At 41.9% G+C, this 6,281-nt stretch overlaps 1 pseudogene; it reads left to right on the top strand.

The window, feature by feature from the left end:
- The first annotated feature begins 606 nt into the window (after window positions 1-606).
- LOC102823399 lies at window positions 607-1,425 on the top strand (annotated as a pseudogene).
- The last annotated feature ends 4,856 nt before the right edge of the window (window positions 1,426-6,281 follow it).

Below are 6,281 nucleotides of genomic sequence, written 5' to 3'. Positions count from 1 at the left end.
AACCTACTAGTCACTCCTCAGAAAAACTATACAGGAAAGCTTTTTCCCGGAAAGCAACTCTGCTTTCGTCTGCTTCTTGGACTCTGCTTACAGGATGGCCCCCAAATGCTCGTCTTTGCTCCTGCCTCAAATGAAGAAACCTAGCTGCAGGAGACTTTGGCCTCTCTGAACTTGCCAAAGGGAGAAAAAGAACAGTAGAAAGCAATTGAACATATTGATGAAGTACAAAATGATATAGACAGACTTAATGAACAAGCCAGTTAGGAGATTTTGAGAGTAGACCAGAAATATAACAATCTCCGCCAACCAGTCTTTCAGTAGAGGTCAGAATTGATCGGCAAAATTCCAAACTTTAAGGTAACAACATTTGTCAACCATCCACAAGTGTCTGTGTTACTTGGGGAGGAGGATGAAGAGGTACTGCATTATTTGACCGGAGTTCAAGTGACAGAATTTGAAGATATTAAATCAGATTACAGAATAGATTTTTATTTTGATGAAAATCCTTACTTCAAAAATAAAGTTCCCGGGGAATTCATGTGGAGGTCAGAGTGGAAGCAGGTGTAAGTGGCTAAAGGTAAGAACCAGCCAGCAGAAGACGACAACATGGCTGCCAAGGTGTTTGAGTCCATCGGCAAGTTTGGCCTGGCCTTGGCCATTGCAGGAGGTGTGGTGAACTCTGCCTTGTAGAATGTGGATGCAGGACACAGAGCTGTCATCTTTGATCGGTTCCGTGGAGTCCAGGACATCGTGGTAGGAGAAGGGACTCATTTTCTCATCCCTTGGGTCCAGAAACCAATTATTTTTGACTGCCGCTCTCAACCACGTAATGTGCCAGTGATCACTGGTAGCAAAGATTTACAGAACGTGAACATCACACTGCGCATCCTGTTCCGGCCAGTTGCCAGCCAGCTGCCGCGCATCTACACCAGCATCGGAGAGGACTATGATGAGCGTGTGCTGCCGTCCATCACGACTGAGATCCTCAAGTCGGTGGTGGCTCGCTTTGATGCTGGAGAGCTCATCACCCAGAGAGAGCTGGTCTCCAGACAGGTGAGAGACGACCTCACAGAGCGCGCAGCCACCTTCGGGCTCATCCTGGATGACGTGTCATTGACGCATCTGACCTTTGGGAAGGAGTTCACAGAAGCCGTAGAAGCCAAACAGGTGGCTCAGCAGGAAGCCGAGCGAGCCAGATTTGTGGTGGTAAAGGCTGAACAGCAGAAGAAGGCAGCCATCATCTCTGCTGAGGGCGATTCCAAGGCAGCCGAGCTGATCGCCAACTCTTTGGCTACTGCGGGTGACGGTCTGATTGAGCTGCGCAAGCTGGAAGCTGCGGAGGACATTGCCTATCAGCTCTCGCGCTCTCGGAACATCACCTACCTGCCACAAGGGCAGTCAGTGCTTCTCCAGCTACCCCAGTGAGGCCGCCCTGCCCACAGTCCGCCCGCCAAGTCTTCACACAGCCGAGGTTCCTCTGCCCCACCACAGCAATCACTGTGAGATTTCATGATTGGCTTAAATAGTGAAGGAAATAAAATCACTTCAGCTCTCTCATTACTCTAACAAAAATAAAATAAAATAAAATAAAGTTCCCTCTAAAGAATTTCATCTGAATGAGAGTGGTGAATCATACTCAAAATCAATTGGAAATCTGGAAAGGACTTGACGAAATGCTCGTCAAACATAGAATAAAGCCAGCAGGAAGAGGCAGCATGAAGAACCAGAGAACTTTCTTACTTGATTTACTGATCATTCTGATGCAGGTGCCGATGAGCCAGGAGAGGTTATCAAAGATGATATTTGGCCAAATCCATTACAGTACTATTTGGTTCCTGATATGCGTGATAAAGATGGGGAAAGAGAAGAAGATGATGATGATGAAGAAGACGAAGGAGGTTTGGAAGATACTGACAAAAAAGAGGATGAAAATGAAGGGTAAGAAGATGAAGGTGATGATGAGGTAGAGGAAGGAGAGGAGGCTGAAGGAGAAGGTAACTAATAAGAACATTGATGAATTCCTTTTTATTTATTTTTTTTTTTTTTCAGTCCCTGGGAGCAATAAAGTTTTTTGTGTGTTTTTTCTGTTTCTTTTCCCCCCTCTCATGCTCAGTCACCCTGTTCTTGAGGTCTCTTTCTCTCCTTTACATCTTGGTTCTCAACTTATCTTTTTGGGGAAATATCTTGAGTAGATACAGTAGGAAAAGAATCTACACCATTTTGTTTCAAAATTAATTTTTATCTCTTCCTGTCGCAACAAAAACTATGGAATCAACACACCACTGTGCTCTGTGGGATTAAAAAAAAAACTTCTGTTCCCTGCGCTCTGCTGGAAGCTGGAGGGTGCTAGGACCCTGTGTAGTAGTGCATAGAATTCTAGATTTTTTCCTCCTTTCTCTGTATGTTGGGCTCCGAGATTATACTGTGTCTATGTGAATACGGAGTTACCACTTACCAACATGTTTAACATGGCTTCTCCTTTGGCATGTGTAATTGTGATGTGTAATAGTTATCCTTGCAGCTTAAGATGACAATTTAAAAATACAATTCTCTCCTAATGATGACTTGAGGCCTGCCACCTGACGGGAGAATCAGCAGAACCTATAGGATCTTACTTGGAATTGACATTCTCGATTGTAATTTTGTTCCTGTTTATTTTTAAAAATTCTTTTTGTTTCACTGGAAAGGAAAGATGATGCTCAATTTTAAAGGTTAAAAATGTACAAGTTGCTTTGTTACAATAAAACTAAATGTGCACACACACACAACTCTACAGGATCAGTTTGAGTTAGAACCAATTTGATGACACTTAACATCTGCACCAACAGGGACTCAAACTGTGTGTGTTCCTTTTAAATGTCCTTTGATTTTAGGGAACAAAAACGAGTGTGAAAGAGCAAGCTGAGGACAGTAGGGTATAAGGGATAAGGTTTCTCAAGGAAATTATCCTAAAACAAACCTTGCCACCCTCAAAGAATGAGCAGGTACATTGTTGCAATGGGAAAAAACTTCCTTGTTACAACATTTCTAGTCTTATTTCTTGCAAATGCAGTTTCCAAATTTCTTCAAACTTCTTGCTAGTAAGTCACTATGATTGTCATGTGTCTGTCAAAAAAATCTATCAATGTTACCCCTTGTTGTTGTTAAGTGCCATCGAGTCAGTTTGACCCATAGCGACCCTGTATAAGGTTTCCAAGGAGCAGCTGGTGAGCTTGAACTGCTGACCTTACAGTTCAAATGGCTTTGTAGTCAGGCACATTAACTCACAGTGCCACACCACGACTCCAAGATTACCCCTTGCTGGTGGTGTTGCTGTTAGGTGCCATTGAGTCCGTAGCGACTCATAGCGACCCTAGGTACAACAGAATGAAACACTGTCCGGTCTTGGGCCAACCTCACAATTGTTGCCACGCTTGAGCCCATCCATTGATGCTGCCACTTGGCCAATCCATCTTGCTGGGATCTTCCTCTTTTTCTCTGACCCTCCACCTTAGCAAACATGATATCCTTCTCCAGCGACTGGTCCCTCCTGACAGTATGTCCAAAATATGAGAGACGAAGTTTGGCCATTGTGGCCTCCAAGGAGCAATTTGGCTGCACTTCTTCCAACACAGATCTGTTGGTTCTTTTGGCAGCTCATGGCACTTTCAATATTCTCCTCCAACACATTAACTCAAAAGCGTCAATTCTTTCATGGTCTTACTTATTCACTGTCCAGCTTTCGCATGCATATGAGGTTACTGAAAATACCATGGCTTGGGTCAGGCGCACCTTAGTCCTCAAGCTGACATCTTTGCTTTAAAAAGGTCTTGTGCAGCTGATTTGCCCAATGCAATACACCGTTTGATTTCTTGACTGTTGCTTCCATGAGTGTTGACAGTTGATCCAAGAATGAAGTTCTTGACAACTTCAATCATTTCTCCTTATGACTCCCCAAAATCAGTTGCCAGAATCTTTTGGGCTGACCCCGCTCTACTTTGAATTTAACTTACCTAATAGATTCCTTCAGAAGTCACTGCTTTGATTGTACTTTTTTTTTTGGGGGGGGGGGGAGAAGACAACCTATCAAGTCTATTTTGTAATACTAAACTATGTGTATTACTGAGAGAACTTGTCTGCTGCCATCCATTGATCACATGATCACAGATGCACATTTAAACATGTTTGTTTGGAATAAACCCGTGCATGTATGAACTGAAACACTAGTAGTGATACTGATTTACCCTCATGTTTTTATCTTTCTCTCTAATACAGATGCCTGCCAACTCCTTATATATAATGGCCAGAAGCATTATCCAGCTATGTTATAGTCATTTGTTGTTAAACGTCAGTGAGTAGGTTCTGACTCATAGAAGAAATCTGGAGACAGCATTAATAAGAAGTCGACTAGCATTTTCCATCACGGCAATGTACCTGCTCCTTCTCTGAGGGTAGGAAGGTTTGTCCTATGAGAATTTCCTTGAGAAACCTTATCCCGTCTACCCCACAGCCCTGAGCTTGCTCCTTTAGACATGTTTTTGTTCCCTAATGTCAAAGGACATTTAAAAGGAACACAGTTTGAGTTCCTGTTGTTGTAGTTGTTAAGTGCCGAGTTGGTTCTGACTCAAACAGATCCTGTGTAGGTTTTCCAAGGAGTGAATGGTAGTTTTGAACCACTGACCTTGAGGTTGAAACCAACTTTGCAGTTCAGTACTTATGCTACAGTGCCACACCAGCACTCCCTCATACTGTAACACAGGTAAAAAGAACTTTCTGGATTCTATTACACTCATTCCTCTTCAAAGGGCACAAGGAAGACTTGAAACATGATTTGACCAAGGTCTCCATTAGGAAACCCAAGAAAATTACCATTTATTTTAATAACCACAAAGATTCAATGCAATCACTTCCTTGACCTGGCATTTAACGCAGGGCTCATTAGACAAACAGAGGAGAGAAAAACCCAAGAGGTACTCGCCCTCCCACTGTCTCTGAACATAGACTATTCTGAAGCAATGGAGATTAATGATGCGGACATTATTTTTAACCACACTTATGCTTGAAATAAATTCCTATTTTTATGCCAAAATACAAGGTATTTCTTTCCATTATTCCAGAAGTAATGTGAGAGAGTTTCATATTCAGGGTGACTGAGAGACCACTGTTTCCACAACTGAAACATAGTCAAAATACTCAATGATTGAGTGAAGCATTTATTCTTATATGAAAATGTTCTTCTGTCCCTGCATTAATGCAAGTCAGAGTGTCTATGAACCTTTCTAATGCCCTTAACCTTCCACTGTGTAACAGACAGAAGCAGACACCTGGGTTAGCACCAGCTATTCCATTTGTGGAACATCAGCCTTGTCTCTTCACTGCTCTCCTAGGTTATTTTAAAACTTCATTAATACAAGAGTAACTGAAATACTTGCCAATCATAGCATTACTATGCAGATTAAATGGTAAAATCCATGTGATATTACTTATAAAAAATACATACACACACACAAGCCCAAAATGAATGTATCTGTGACTATTTCTACGTAAGTATTTCTTCTCTTGATCTCGATGACAAGGATTTACCCATGTGTCTTGTTATCATCAGTGCTAAGAAGAGACAGCATTCAGGAAATGTCAGTAATTGTGATGAAATTGGACATGGAATGTCCAATGGACACAGTTCTGCCAACAGTTATGATCACTGGAAACAAGAGGGGACACAAACTTGATGACTTCAATTAGAAAAGTTCACAATTAATCTTCTGCAGTAAGGAGTGAAGCTATGAAATTGATTCTAAGTTTCTTCTATTAGCTGTGGTGTCATTGTTAAGTCCTGTTGAGTTGGTTCTGACTCACAGCGACCCTGTTTAGGGTTTGCAAGGAGCGGCTGGTGGCATGGAATTTCAAATGTCTAACGGGAAACCCGCAGCATATGTCACAACAGCATTTGATGTTTTAGCACACAAATGTGTTATCTTGGTAATATAAAAGTCAAAGAAAATTCAAAAAAATATCTAATGATTAAGTGGAAGAACTCCTTAATAACCAAAGTTGCCTCTTCTACTCAATCTTAATCCAACCTTTTTTTTAAAAAAAGGCCAGTGTACTGGATTTCCAAATATAGCATTGGTGGTCACTTCAAAGAAGCCACGATGAGTCCTTTAAGGACTTTACTCATAAGCATCGTTTTTAGGACTGAACAGTACTGGGCAGCAAGGCCATTTTAAAAGTCCAAGCTTTTCCATTTTATGAAAGCCTCCTTATGTCTGGCCAGTCCCAGATACACAGCAAAGTTAAACAGG

This window comes from Chrysochloris asiatica, unplaced genomic scaffold (genome assembly GCF_000296735.1).
Source record: "Chrysochloris asiatica unplaced genomic scaffold, ChrAsi1.0 scaffold00177, whole genome shotgun sequence".
Taxonomy (NCBI): Eukaryota; Metazoa; Chordata; class Mammalia; order Afrosoricida; family Chrysochloridae; genus Chrysochloris; species Chrysochloris asiatica.
The sequence above is the reverse complement of the archived record's forward strand: the minus strand, read 5'-3'. Positions and strand labels throughout refer to the sequence as shown.